The following is a 15297-nucleotide window of genomic DNA, read 5'->3' on the forward strand; positions in this document are numbered from 1 at the left end:
AAAAGAAGGTTAAGAAGCTTTGGTATTTTTTAAAAATGAAACCACTACATAGCTATTCAAATCAATACAGATTGAGACTATTTAATGGGATGCAAAGATTATTTAAGTGAACAGAAAACTTTTTAAGACTATACATTAGATGATACCACTTTTGAAAAGAAAAATACAATATATGAAAGGGTGTGTGTACCACAAGTGTTAGCAGGTCATACCTACTGGTGTTAGGATCACAAGTAGCTGTTCACTTCTTTTATCTGTATTTTCTAGATTCTTCACAACAAAGAAACATTTATTTAGTAATAATAAATAGGACAATAAAAATTTTTTAACACAACCATGATAAAGGTATATTTATGTTACATTTTCAATTTGTTTGAAATCCAGACTTTTTTATTGCACACATAACACAACTTGTAGAAAACAAGAATGTACAGAGAAACAAAAAGAAAAAAATCACTCATGAATCTATCACGCAGAGGTTTATAGTTTCCCATAAAAATATATACATTTTAATAAAAATATATACATTTTAATAAAAATAGGTGCATGATAGACATACTCTTCTGTAACTTATTTTTTTCACTAAATATATCCAGATCATCATTTTTGACTGGCTACATAAGTCACACTGGAAGATTTTGTTGTGACTTCTTCAGCCAGTCCTCTGCTGAGGGCCTCTTAGATTGTTAGGTTTTTGCTTACCCGGCCTGGAGGACATATGCGGCCTCAGCTTTGTGAATGCCCCTCAAGATTTTCTTAGAATAAACTTAGAAAGGGAATCCGTGCTTCACTTTTGAATCTATTGTAGGTCTCTTTGTTGGATAAAAAGAAACTGAGCCAGGTGCAGTGGCTCACACCTACAATCCCAGCACTTTGGGAGGTCAAGGTAAGAGGACTGCTGGAACCCAGGGGTTTGAGGCTACAGTGAGCCGTGATTGTACTACTGTACACCAGCCTGGGCAACACCGCAACACCCTGTCTCCTAAAAGAAAAAAAAAAAAAGAACGAAAAAGGAAAAAGAAAAAACTGAGTAAGGCCATTTTTAAAATGACAGTAAACCAAAATTGGATTCCACATTGACAAAAATTTCTTCAAACTTTTTCTGGTAGAAACTGGAATGAAGCCTATACTCATGAAATTCTAAAGATCTATGGTTCTGGAGAAAATTCAATGCAACCATGTGCTCTGTGCTCCACTCCAGCCACCAGCTTCCATAGCCACAAGTTGACCCTTACCTGTAATTGCTCTATTTCAAAAATAAATTTCAGGGATTCTAGTCTCAGCCCACAGCTTGCTATTATTATTCTCTGAGCATTTCTCACTCACCTAACTGTTCTTCAACCTCACAGGTGTCTCTGGGCCTTTTATCCAGCCATTCCTGTGTTTTCTTTGTCTTTGGCCACCTTCCTTCTCTATCTGGCCTGAGCCTTCATAGTCCATCATCAGATCTCCGCTTCTTGTGGATCACTGAGATCTTTGCACCCCTGAATTTTCATATCACCTGTCTAGAAAGATGGAGAAATGACACGATCTGCTGATGGGAGCCACTTTGAAATCATGTTCTTCGACATGAAAAGGGTCTTTACACCAGCCAGTGTCCTAGCAGTCCTGTTCCCATTCATGATCGTTCTAACCCTTCACTGCCTTCTCTTCATCCTCACTCCTCATTTTCAGTGACTGCCTGCTGCAGACTTTTGGAGGAACTCCCAGCCTCAGGCATGCCCTCTCTCACCTTCCCACCCTCCCTACAAACCCGCTGTACACCCTCAACCCTCTTGTACTCTAAGATCAGAGGGCAGCTTGTTCCTTCTCCAGTTTGAAGCCAAGCCTGTGCCTTGGATATACTGCCCACCCCCCACCAAGGACCCATTTCTGAACATTTCCATCACGTCTCTCCAGCATGTTCAACCTCTTTGTTTCAGCAGGCTCTTTGCCCTCAGCCTAGAACTATTTTAACTTCTCTGGTTCCATCGATATTTCTACATTAACTCAATCTCTGGCCCCCCATTTTCATTCTGATTTCCCATAGGTGGGTCTGTCCTTTCTGTTTTCATTTTCTCACCTCCAGTCACCAACGTTTGGCTTCAGCTCCCACCATTCTTTTGAAAGTTTTCTAACTAAACTCACCACTGGTTAAAAAAGAGGCTTTTCCTCCCAGATCTTATCTGTACCACACTTGACACCTTGATCGCTCTCTTCTTTTTCCCGTCAACTTTGCATTATGTAGGTTTTCAAACCTACAGAAAAGCTAAAAGAATGGTACAATCAGCAGCTGATTGGCCATCACCAAGATTCCCCAATTGTTACCATTTTGCCTTAAATACAATCCTCCCAGTCTGGTGTATGCTTCTGTATATAGTTAAAAGTAAGTTGTAGATATCGTGACATCTCCCTCCTAAATTCTTCAGATCATTTCTCCCAAAAATAGGGGCATTCTCCTACATTACAATACCACCTTCACATCTAAGAAAAGTAACAATAATTTTACATCATTTGATATCAATTCCATATTCTAATGTCTCCAACTGTTTCAAGAATGTCTTTTACAACTATATTCTTTCTGAATCAAAATCTATTACAATAATCAATGTCCAAACACTGATTTTGGGTTTTATGCTTCTTTATTCTTTCATAATCTGAAATCGTCCCCTAGACTTTTTTTTCCCATGACATTGAATTGTTTAGGAGTGTAGGTCAGTTGTCTTTTAGGATGTCCTGTATTTTCAGTGTTTCCTCAGAGCATAGCGTAAATTGTTCCTTTGCTCGGTAAACTGGCAGCTCGGCCTAGAAACTAGGATGAACACTTCCAGCACAGATAACTCATTGGTAAGATATCTGCTTCATGTTGCATGTTACCACTCATTTCATATTGATGGTGCCAAATTTGATCACTTTGTTAAAAGTGTGAACAAGAGATCTCTGTTGTTTGTTGTGGTTTTGGGGAGGTGCGACGGAGGTTTTGAGACAGATCCTCACTGTGTCACTCAGGCTGGACTGCAGTCGCACAGTTTTGGCTCACTGCAACCTTCACATCCCGTGCCCAAGTGATCCTCCCACCTCAGCCTCCTGAGTAGCCGGGACTATAGAGATGCACCACCACGCTTGGCTAATTTCTTAAGGTTTGTGTAGAGATGAGGTCTCACTATATTGTCCAGGCTGGTCTTGAACTGCTGAGCTCAAGTGATCCTTCCTCCTCGGCCTCCCAAAGTACTGGGATTACAGGCATGAGCCACCACGACTGGCCACAGATCTCTGTATTTTAAAAGTACATTTTTCTTTTGCAATTATGAAGAGATCTATGAAGTCATATCTTGTATGATGGTAATATCCTACTTTAGAATCCATTAATGGTCCCTTCCTGAATCATTCACTGCATTAGGGATTTAAAATGTATTTTCTTAATTCTGTCATCTCTTCTACATTTATTATATAACATTGTTTAGTAAGAAACTTTCCCTTTGTCTCCTTTCTCCCCGTTTTTTCTTGGGATGCAAAACCACTATGAACTAATTGATTTTTAATTATGCAACATATGACACTAACATGGACAGTGAAAAACTCTTTAAGCTAGCTCCTATGTCTTTTTGGTACAACCTCAGTAGTTTTTGAGCACTTCTTTAGATTGCCGACAAAAAGAGGTATCCTTTCCTCACTCCAGCTCTGGAATGAGTTTCTCTGAGGAGCCCTGGTTTCCTCTAACGAGAAATAGCATGTAAAACCAGGATCTAGGTGTTAGGTGTGCATATTGTGAAGAGGGTGTTTGCTTTTCTGAATAATGACTTCATAGTAATATTTCCAATTGAAGTTTAAAATTCCTCTGTTTTGTCACTTCTCTTTTTTGTTATACTGAAAGTTTTTGTTCCGAAAATTAATAATGTTAATATACTTATTTGCTTTATCCCACAATATACTTAAAATAGTTATAAAATTATAATGCCAATATTACTACTGAAAATAAATCTCCCAAGGGATGCTTACAATTTTATTACAGTACTTTGTGTTCTTGGGATATAAACCATAGAGATAAATAAAGTACTGTGTTTACAGTTACTCAAAATTATGTTTTTCTATATGGTGTCTTATCTTCCCAATAGAGAATTAGGTTCGTTTGTTTCTATTTGTGTTCAATTTTAGGATTTACCTTTTCACTTAATATTATGTTTTGTATATGTAAAGTATTTCTATAGTTCCGAAGTCAGAACTATTATCAAAGGTATCCTCAAAGAAGTCTCACTCCCAGACCAATCTTCTCCACTCTACACATCTACACCCTTCTCCATGAATACTTTCATTAGTCTCTAGTTTGTTCTCTCTGTTTCTGTTTGCAAATATAACTGTATAGACATAAACCTATCATTATCTCAGTGAGATTTACTTTACTCTTTTTAAATAACTGAACACTGTAGTCATCCACAGAGTAATGTACTGTAGCTGTTTCTAATGAGTTGTTTCTAGTCTTTAGTTACTACTTGTAATTCTGTAATGAATAACCATGTGCATGTATGCTTTTATATTGTGGAGGTATATCTTCAGGGTTAACTGGAAATAGATGTCAAAGGGCTTGAATCAAAGGACAAATTTGCTCATAAGTAATTCTACTGAATATTGAAAAATTCTCCTCCCAAGGGGTTGTGCTTCTACCACCAGCAATGTAATAGTGGATTCTCCCTACTTCTTGGTTTCCTTGATACCATGGCACCACGCCCTTTTTACATTTCTTATTCCTTTCTAGACATTCTTTTCTTTTGTCTTTCTGAACTCCTCTTCCTCTGATCACACTTCAGTTCTATTTCTTCAAACTTTATCTCTCTTCCCTGAGTAATATTATTCATTGTCCATAGCCATGAACACCAGTACTCCGATAACTTCCATACCTACATTTGCAGGACAGACAGTTTCCTGGAGCTTCATGTCTTCATCTGCTTACCCAACATTTCCATCCTTAGATGTCTTGCAGGTATTGAAATCATAAACAAAATAGAACTCGTTAATTTACCCTCCAAAACTGCCTCTTGGATGGCACCACCATCCAGGTAGACACCACACTTTCAACCTGCTAGTAGCCCTGATTTCTCCCTTTCACTTACCCATCAGGCAGCCAGTTTTACCTCCTGCACATCTCTGGAATGGGTCTGTCCTTTACGCCCTAGTACTAGTTGCCCTCTCTCCGGGCCTCTTCTCCTGTCCTCAAGAGCACTGCAGTGATCTTCTAGCTTGTTTTCTGTCTCCCACCCTCGGTTCTTCTGAAAATCGTCTCGACACAACTGCTACACCGAGATTCTTTTTATAGATTTCTAAGTTCTACTTTGCTTGAAGTGTGGAAAACCTTAGGTAGTCATTGAAAATGAAAAGTAGTGCTCCTAGACTGCTTTCTGAAAGGGACCCTCCCAGGGTCAGTATTGTTAGAGGGAGCACTATGTAGCTGGTTATTTGAACCAAGAGCCAGCATCATGCTACTATGACCAGTTTTTTATATAGCAAAGATTTCCCGACAGATGAAATAAAAGATTCTTTAAAGGTAGTGAATTTAATCAAAGTGACTGGTGATTCAAACTACCAAACACGTATTAACCTAACTTAGTTAAGAGAAAGACAGATTGAGCAAGACAGTGATAGGAGGTAAATTGCCATCTTAAATTCTTAAAAACTTGAGCATATTTAAATGTAAAGAGAATTGCAGTGAGGTAAGCATTCATTATAGCACTCTAGTGAAATTAGGATTTGCCTGTAACATAAAACTCTAAAGTTTTATATTCTCTTTTCTTTGGAGGAAAAAGAATAATAATCAGAGATTTTTAAAAGAGAAAATCATATAACAATTCATATATTAGTTTAGTACTTTATGGGTTTAGGTTACTTGTTTAAGTTATTACTTTTATAGTAACAATCAAAAGTGACAAAGGTATATATTTTCCAAATAGAAGGAAACAAATAAAAGTATCCTGTTACCGTTGTGAAACAGAAAGGTCAACATTTTCCTGCAAAGTAAAATAATAGCTTCAAAAGAAAAACTATTTTTTACAATGAATAAGAAGCTAGGAGTCAACTTCGATTCCAATGAATATTAGCTGATTTTCCCCTAAATAATACTAATGATGTAAAATAAGAATTTAGTTAAAGAATAATTCTCAATGGTATAACCATAGATCACATTCAATATTGCCATTTCTATCCTTTCTGGAGTGTTTTTTTAAAAGCTAAAAAATTGATAGATTCCCACCACAGAACTGATTTTATGAAACCCTTTCACCCCTGCAAAGCCATCCTACCTCCACCCCTAAAGGGAAGTAGAATTATACTTAGGACTTCTGAAATGTGAAACAAGCAAACAAATGGAAAAATACCCCAAATGCCAATTATAGGGAAATTATATAAAAGCATCTAATGTACAAGCCTCCCTCTGCTGTTGGAATTGTACAGAAAAATATCTGTGGATTGATACTGGAAAAAGGGTGCCACATGGAGCCACCTCAGAGCTGCCTGTTTACATTTGATCTCTGCTGCCTAAACCACAGGCCCACCACATGCCACGGGGTTACCCAAAAACACAGAGGGCTTTTGAGAAAGGCAGAGCCTTTCATATTTCCCTCTACAGAACCTTCATCTACACTATCTAAACAAACTCTCTAGAGGTATGTTTATATCATGTAGAAAGAGCTGGGAAACTAACAATCACAGTGTATGAACAATCCTTCAACTAGTTCTGGCCTTCCGTGGCTGATTGTTGATGTATGGAAAAAATAATATTCAAAAAAATCCATATTTATTGTCGGTAGTCCCTTGTACTCTAAAAGTTAGCTGAGAAGAAAAAAACCAAGTGTTCCATTTACTTGTCAGGTTTTAATTTTTTTGGAGGGGGGTGCTTCTAGAAAAAGAAATATCTTAATGGCACTCCATCTCAAACATCAATTTGATTTTGAAAAAAAAACAAGCTAGAATAGACCTTCTCACTACTTTCTAAAGGCAAAAGCAAGGTACTGTGGGAAACTGAGTTCTAATAAGTATATGGAGCCTACTGTAAGGGATCATGAGATCCTCTGTCTACCATTGATGGACTGTGTGATTTGAGTTTGCCTGGCTCCATACTAAGGTTTTGCATGGTCACTAGAGATAATTAGAAGCTGAGAGCACATAGAATCTGAAAACTTAGTAAGGAATTAATACAACTCAGTAAGTTTTGAGAATATAATGGATCTAAAGGAAAGAACATGAATTTAATGCTAAAACATTAGAGTCCGTATAATAATCCACCCTAAGATGTATATAAGGTAAAACAGCAAACTCTACATACCTTTCTTTCTTTTTCTTTCTTTCTTTCTTTCCTTTCTTTTTTCTTTTTCTCCTTTCTTTCTTTACCTTTCCTTCTTTCCTTCTTTCCTTCTTTCTTTCTTTTCTTTCTTTCTTTCTTTTTCTTTTTCTCCTTTCCTTTCCTTTCCTTTCCCTTTTCCTTTTCCTTTTCCTTTTCCTTTTCCTTTCCTTTTCGGAGAAGGAGTCTCTCTCATCACCCACGCTGGAGTACAATTGTGCAATCTCGGCTCTCGGCAACCTCCGCCTCCCGGCTTCAAGTGATTCTCCTGCCTCAGCCTCCCAAGTAGCTGGGATTACAGGCACCCACCACCACACCCGGCTAATTTTTGTATTTTTAATAGAGACAGGGTTTCACTGTGTTGACCAGGCTGGTCCTGAACTTCTGACCTCAAGTGATCCACCCACCTTGGCCTCCCAAAATGCTAGGAATACAGGTGTGAGCCACCGTGCAGACCCATACCTTTCTCCTTAAGGCGTGTTTGCATGAGAATTGGAGCTGCCTTACTAGAGAGGCCTGGGCTCCCCAGTTCCCCCATGCAACTCCCTGCTGCCTCCAACTCAGCTGGATTGTTCCACTCAGGGGAAGCAGCCGGATTCTTTCTCCTGTGCAGGTTGGCAGTCTGGGAAACAGAGACCAAGAATAGAATCTGGAGTAATGTCTATGCAGATATGCCTTAAGGTAAAAATAGGATTCCAAGCATTTTAGTTTTCATTTATTTGTCTAAGCTAAAGTTATTGACTATTTTTTAATCATCTAAATGTGACTTTTTTATTTTTTGACATTAAAAATACGTATTATTACTTCTAGTTCTCTTCCACACTTCCTGGTCATTTCAAAATAGTACACATTACTGCCTTGAAACTTGTTTTTATTCTTCAAAATTAGCTTTCATTTGGATTTTAAACAACTGGGTTTTATTATTCTTTGTTTGGGTAATCCTGTGATACAAGGGAAAGAGAACTGGTCCTAGAGTCATTAATGGTGCCAGGTGCCGTGGTAAGCCCTTTACATATGTGAACTTGTTGAATCATCAAAAACAACTCTATACATTTGTTTGTGGGCCTTATTTTACAAATGTGGAAGCTGAGGGGTTGTGACTTGCGCAAGGCTTCCCAGAGAGTAGGGAAGCTGGGATTCAAACCCAGACATTCTGATTGCTTGGCCCCACTCTTGACCATTACCAAAGTCAGTGTTCCAGATGCAGCTCTGCCCTTAACCCATTTATGCCAGAGGTTGCAATTTTTTGAATCAAACCTTGGCGATAACCTTGAGCAGTAGGATATAAATAACTCCCATATGCTTAACGTTCCAATAATGGAACGCTAGGCATAAGTAATTAATTCCATTGTTCTCAGATAAATTCTAAACATTCCTTAGCCTCAGTTTAATAAATAAGGAAATCAGCCTAATTTTCTTCTGCTAAAACTTGCAATTGCCTTTTAACTCCACAACCAGTGAGAACTTAAGCCCTTACACCAAACTTCAAATCTGCTACTTCCTGAAAATAAATCCTTGTAGTGGCTTAGAGAAGGGGTCTCCTCCTATTCACTATGGATGACGTAAAATGTGCATTCCATTATCTAAGGTAACATCGAATTATTCAAATATAAATAAAATACACCGTTTTCAAAATTTCAAATCTTGATATTTATTTCCTTTCAACTCGAGACTCTTCTTCGCTCTCTTCTCCCCTTCATCTCTCTGCAGAAGACAGCCTGGTATTTTCCTGATTTCTATTTCTGCCTCCTGCAGGATGGATGTTTTACTGGTATTTTAAACCAAATAAATGCTAAACCGACTTTATCATCCCACCTCCTCTGTTACTCACCAAATTTACTTCTTTAAATTGAACCTATTTCCTTATTTTTATCTTTGCATTAATAACATCTTCTCCCAAGTAACCAAGCTTAAAATCTTGGTCCTCTTTTATTCCTGTTTTCCCCATCCTACTAACCCCCCATCTAAAACTTCAAGTCCATTTTACTCATACAATGTGCCCTACATTCATCTACACTTTCCCATCTCCTTGCCAGGATCCCACATCCTCAAGGTTAATCTTCCTAGGGTACCATTTGGATCAATCTTTGGCTCAAATTATTCGAGGACTCCCTCAACAAATAGTATGTCAAAAAATATTTCTTTAAGTATTTAGAGTGCTCCATGATACTGGTCCATCATACAATTTTTGCTTTGTCTCTTATTACTTGCCAGTATACAGACTACCTTTAAGTTCAGCACAACTATTTACTGTTCCTTAGACATTCATTCCCTGATGTGCTTTTACTCATGCTTTTCCTTCCAGGTGAAATACGGTTCCCCTAATCTGCTTCTGTTAATGTCCTACCCAGATCAAATGCTATTTCTTCCATGAAATCTTCCCAGGTTCCCACACCAAACATGACTCCTTCCTTTCTTTTTTAATGTGATTTCAACTTTTATTTTAGATTCAGGGGATACATGTGCAGATTTGTTACCTGGGTATATTGTGTGATGCTGAGGTTTGGGATACGGTTGATCCCATCACCCAGGTACTGAGCACAGTACCCAATAGTTTTTCAACTCTTTCCCCCTTCAACCCTCCTCCCTCTAGTGGCCTTCAGTGTCTATTGTTTCCATCTTTATGTTCATGTGTACCCAATGTTTAGCTCCCACTTATAAGTGAGAACATGTAGAATTTGGTTTATGTTCCTGGATTAATTTGCTCAGGATAATGGCCTCTAGCTGCATCCATATTGCTACAAAGGACATGGTTTCATTTTTTCATGGCTGCATAGTATTCCATGGTTTATATGTACATTTTCTTTATCCAATCCACTGTTGATGGGCACCTAGGTTGATTTCATGTCTTGCTATTGTGAATAGTGCTGCAATGAACATATGAGTGCACATGTCTTTTTCATAGAACAATTCCTTTCCTTTTGGATATATACCCTGTGATGGGATTGCTGGGTTGAATGGAAGTTCTGTTTTAAGATTTTTGAGAAATCTTCAAACTGCTTTCCACAGTGGCTGAACTAATTTACATTACCACCAGCAGAGTATAAGCATTCCCTTTTCTCCATGGCCTCGCCAGCATCTGTTACAGTTTGACTTTTAGTAATAGCCATTCTAACTGGCATGAGATGCTATCTCATTGCTATTTTGATTTGCATTTCTCTGATAATTAGTGATGTTGAGCATTTTTTCATATGTTTGCTGACGGCTTCCTTTGAGAAGTGTCTGTTCACGTCTTTTGTCCATTTTTTAATGGGGTTATTTGTTTTTGCTTATTCAGTTAAGTTCTTTATAGATTCTGGATATTAACCCTTTTTGGATGCACAGTTTGCAAATATTTTCTCCTGTTCTGTAGGTCATCTGCTTGCTTTGTTGATGGTTTCTTTTGCTGTGCAGAAACTCTTTAGTTTAATTAGGTCCCAGTTGTCAATTTTTGTTTTTGTTGCTGTTACTTTTGAGGGCTTAGTCATGAATTCCTTCCCAGAGCTGATGTCCACAATGGTGTTTCCTAGGCTTCCTTTCTTTTTTTTATTTGTGCCAATCCTATGGGAATTTTCATTACCCTTCATTCTTTTAAAAGTCAAAGAATGTAATCAACTATAAGCAAATTTAGTATTTATATCCCTGTTGTTATGCAATAAAGACAAAACAAAAGCCAGAGAGGTGAAGTAATTTGCCAAATATCATATAGCCAGGCAAAGTCAAGACTAGAAGTCTGAGAGTCAGGCGCAGTGGCTCACACCTATAATCCCAGCACTTTGGGAGGCTGAGGTTGGGGGATCACCTGAGGATAGGAGTTCAAGACCAGCCTGACCAACATGGAGAAACCCCATCCCTACTAAAAATACAAAATTAGCCAGGCATGGTGGTGCATGCCTGTAATCCCAGCTACTTGAGAGGCTGAGGCAGGAGAATCACTTCAACCCGGGAGGCAGAGGTTGCAGTGAGCCAAGATCATGCCACTGCACTCCAGCCTGGGCAACAAAGAGTGACTCCATCTGAAAGAAAGAGAGAGAGAGAGAGAAGTAGAATTTAATTTTTCATCTCATAAACGGAAAATGTCCCTAGGCACTCTTCTGCCTTTCTTTTGCACAGGTGTGAGTATATGCATACATACCTGTCTGTTCACCTGACATAACCCACACATACACCTACAATCTACTCACACCACATCTATCTTTGAAAAATAGGTAACTGCAACTCCAGAAGAAGATTCTCTGATGGTGGTGAAAATTGTAATTTATCATTATGACAAGGATGATTGTGATGGCTATTGTCATTATTAAAGTCCAGATCTGATACTTGGCTTTTTTTGCAGTATAGTTATAAATGATGAATACAGATTTTTAAAATAAGGGATCAAGGTAGTAGCTATGTATGACAGCTAAGAATTCCTATTTCTAAATAGCTCTCAGTAGGGGATAAAAAGCAATTGATAGCTCTCTTTGGGACAAACGTACTGAGATAGCATGTCTACACTCTCTGTATTACTACCTGGTCTTCTTAGCCATCTGTCAAAGAAACAGACTGACTTCAACCAACAGTTTCCATCAAACTCATTTTCTAGACAAAGAAACTGAGGCTTGGCAGAGAATGAAGTATAGGCTTGGTGAGAGAGCGTTCTGAGCTCCGTAATTCACTTAGCCTCTGGGCTCCTGCACCCCTCATCCTTTTTATTCTCAGTGTTTCAGGGCATTGTTCCTTCAGTTTGCACTGGGTTGGTTGGAGGTAGGCACCACAGGTTTGATTGATACAGCAATTTGCATCTCAAGGCATCGCTCGATAAATACAGTGCAATGAAAGGCTACTCTCTCACCAGCCAATTTCCCCCCCTGGGCTGACTTTAGAAGCTCATTGATGTCACTTCCTTCCTCAGTCAGCAAGTGAATTTTCTTTAATTCTCAAGACCAGCTGTCCATGCTGTCAACAGAAAGTTATTAAAATTCCTTTAAAGTGAATAAAAATAGCCTAAAAGCAAATGTACTTGGAAACAGGAAAGAATCAGTATGCAAAGTCCACAAACCTCTGAGCAAAATAATGTTGATCCAACCAGAGATTTCAAACATTGTATATTCAAGTTGCTAGAAAAAAATAATTAAAAGATGCTAAGCCACATACTTCTTAATCTTTTATTAGCAAAGGCTTATACAGTTAAAATGTATCCCCCTAAATTTCATTCCGCCTTTTCAAGTATGATTTGAATAAATTTGAGAATGACTTAGGTTTTCGTTAAGTGGGATTCCCTCCTCTTTTCTTGCATAGGCTAGAGAACATTTTCATCTCTGCCAGGCTAAGGTGATCCATTAGCAAAAGACAAACATTATCAATAGCAGCAATCATAACCACTAGGACCACAAAAATAATATAATTTTATATATATATATATATATATATAAATACATATATAGATTCTTTCTTTTTTTGAGACAGAGTCTCACTCTGTTGCCCAGGCTGGAGTGCAGTGGTGTGATCTCAGCTCACTGCAACCTCTGCCTCCTGGGTTCAAGCAATTATCCTGCCTCAGCCTCCCAAGTAGCTGGGACTACAGGCACGCACCACCACACCCAGCTAATTTTTGTATTTTGGGTAGAGACAGGGTTTCACCATGTTGGCCAGGCTGGTCTTGAACTCCTGACCTCGTGATCCACCCACCTCAGCCTCCCAAAGTTCTGGGATTACAGGCGTGAGCCACTGCACCTGGCCCTATAATTATATATTTTAATTTATTGGAATTTTACTAGCTCAAGGGAAGAGGTAATTGTTTTCTTATGTTTAAATGGCTATAACTCACAGAAATGAACTATGTGGCTCCTGAGTCCCCCTGATCCTCAACTGACTGCCTGACATCAGTCACTGGAAGACTGCCCTGTTACCTCCTGAATCAGTCCTTGCTTTATCCTTCAGTCCCCCAGCAGCTGAGCTCCTGCCTTCTTGCCTAAGTTGTACACGACGTGGTACCCAAGTCCCTCCAAAGCATGGATGTGTTCCTTACCACCAGTAGTCACCTGCCTCTTCCTTATTTGGACAGATGTCATGAATGCTGGACTCCCTCTGACCTTTTGCCAAGGAAACTTGTATCTAGCCTGCCTTGTCATCCCCAAACACACCCCAACTTTGTGTCTTGGGTTCTTCTCCCGTGCCTGGGCTCTCAAGTTCAGCCTGCACTTGTGCTGTCCAGCCTACCCAAGGCTTCCTTGCTACACACACTGCACAAAGCAATTAAAAGAAAGTGCGTATATTTACCATAGCTGTGCCCAAACAATTTTAGTAAATAGTTTAGTGGGAAAATGGTAGAAATTTGGGTAAATTCAAACTAAAAGGACAACTATATTGTGGTTAATTATCAGGAAAATTGCAAATCATAATCATATAAGTTATCTAGAATTAACTCTCAGTCTTTCACTTCAGTTCCCATAATTTGGAGTACACTATATTCCTAATACAGAACTATGATGGTATAGATGTGTAAAATTTACAAAAAAACCCAGAATTTTGGTATAATTCCTGTTATTGAGATGCTTAAACATATTGGAAAATCAACTGGGAATGAATATAACAAGGGCTGCTATTGCAAACAAAGCATTTGATATGGTCCAGAATTCATCAGCAGCCAAACTCAGGCCCTAATATCATCCATCTAATGATTTTTAACCCATGCACCTTTTCTTTCATGAGCAAAACAGGGCCAGGAGCAGCTGCCCTCAATATGTTGGAGGTAGTGCAAGGCTTCACACACTGAGATCAATATATATATTGAACACTCTACGTGTTCAATGCATATATTTATGGAATCATTGATAGTGGTCTCAGTATCACTGAGCTGCATCCTTAGGATACAATAAACAAAATGAATGTAGTCCCTGGCCTCAAGGAGCGTACATTATAGAATAGAAAACAAGCAAAAAAGTAACCAGACCTACAAATAAAATAATTGCAAGTAGTGGTAAGTTCTATGGAAAGAAACAAATAATAGGCTGAGATCAAGAATCACAAGAAGAGATGGGGTGACCAGGGAAGAACTCCTGAGATCTTAATATTAAAGCGAGACTTGAAAAACATGAAAGAGTCAGACCTGCAAAATTGGAGAAACAAGACAACAGCATGTGCAAAAGACCAGAGGCCAAAAAGGACCAGAAATGAACATAAGACCAGAGTAGATGGAGGGTAGAAAGGAAGGGAAACAGACAGCAAGGTGAGGTTGCAGAGGTGGTGAGCAAGAAACAGATGGTGCAAGGCCTACAAGATGTAGAAAGGAACTTGGAGAGAGCCAGAGTGGCAACTGGGAGACCCCAGAAAGCTAACATCATAATCCGGGGGAGAGATATTGATGAGCTCAACAAATTGGGAGCTGTGGTTAGACAGCATGCATTGTAGATATATTCTGAAGATTCTGAGACACTGTCCTGCTACCCATGAACTTCTTTGAGTCCCTGTTCCCCACCCTGTCATTGGCCCCTTGAGCTATTTCCTGGTCCTGTGCCTTTTCATAAGCAATGGCTACCTCTCTGTGCTTCTTTGAGAGGTAAGGACAGGGCCCCAGTTTGCTGAATGACCAAATCTGCCCTGTTTCAGATCACCATACTGGCCCTCTTTCCCAAATTCTCAGGTTCCTTCTTAAAATACTCTTTGATGGGGAAAAAGCGGGGGTGTGATACTCCACATCACCACAGTTCTGGAATATGAAATTACTCTACATGTGCAGATATATAATGGGCATATTTGCACTCCAGGAAACAGGAATACATTCATAATCTCATCTTCTTTTCCTTGCCCAATTTCAAGACTTCACATGTGGCACCTTCAAAACAGTTCAAGCACCCCTACAGAAGGGGTCATGCTAAATGTAGGTTATAGTACAGGACGAGACAATGTCACGGAAAGTGGGGAACAGAGCCAACCAGTTCTTTGAGAGAAAGGAGCAGGCTAATTGGGAGCAATGGTCTTGTTCACAGTTGAGTCTCCAGAACTTAGTACCCATCCATATATGACACCTA

At 39.0% G+C, this 15297-nt stretch overlaps 1 protein-coding gene and 1 long non-coding RNA gene across 7 annotated transcripts in view; one reads left to right on the forward strand and one right to left on the reverse strand.

Annotated features, from left to right (window-relative positions):
* LOC105465439 (carbohydrate sulfotransferase 9) overlaps positions 1 to 15297 on the forward strand; it is a 326845-nt gene that overhangs the window by 252329 nt on the left and 59219 nt on the right. The window lies entirely within an intron of this gene.
* Positions 1 to 15297, reverse strand: part of LOC105465450 (uncharacterized) — a 196068-nt gene that overhangs the window by 84759 nt on the left and 96012 nt on the right. The window lies entirely within an intron of this gene.

The sequence above is a fragment of the Macaca nemestrina genome, chromosome 19, assembly GCF_043159975.1.
Source record: "Macaca nemestrina isolate mMacNem1 chromosome 19, mMacNem.hap1, whole genome shotgun sequence".
In the NCBI taxonomy this organism is placed as follows: domain Eukaryota; kingdom Metazoa; phylum Chordata; class Mammalia; order Primates; family Cercopithecidae; genus Macaca; species Macaca nemestrina.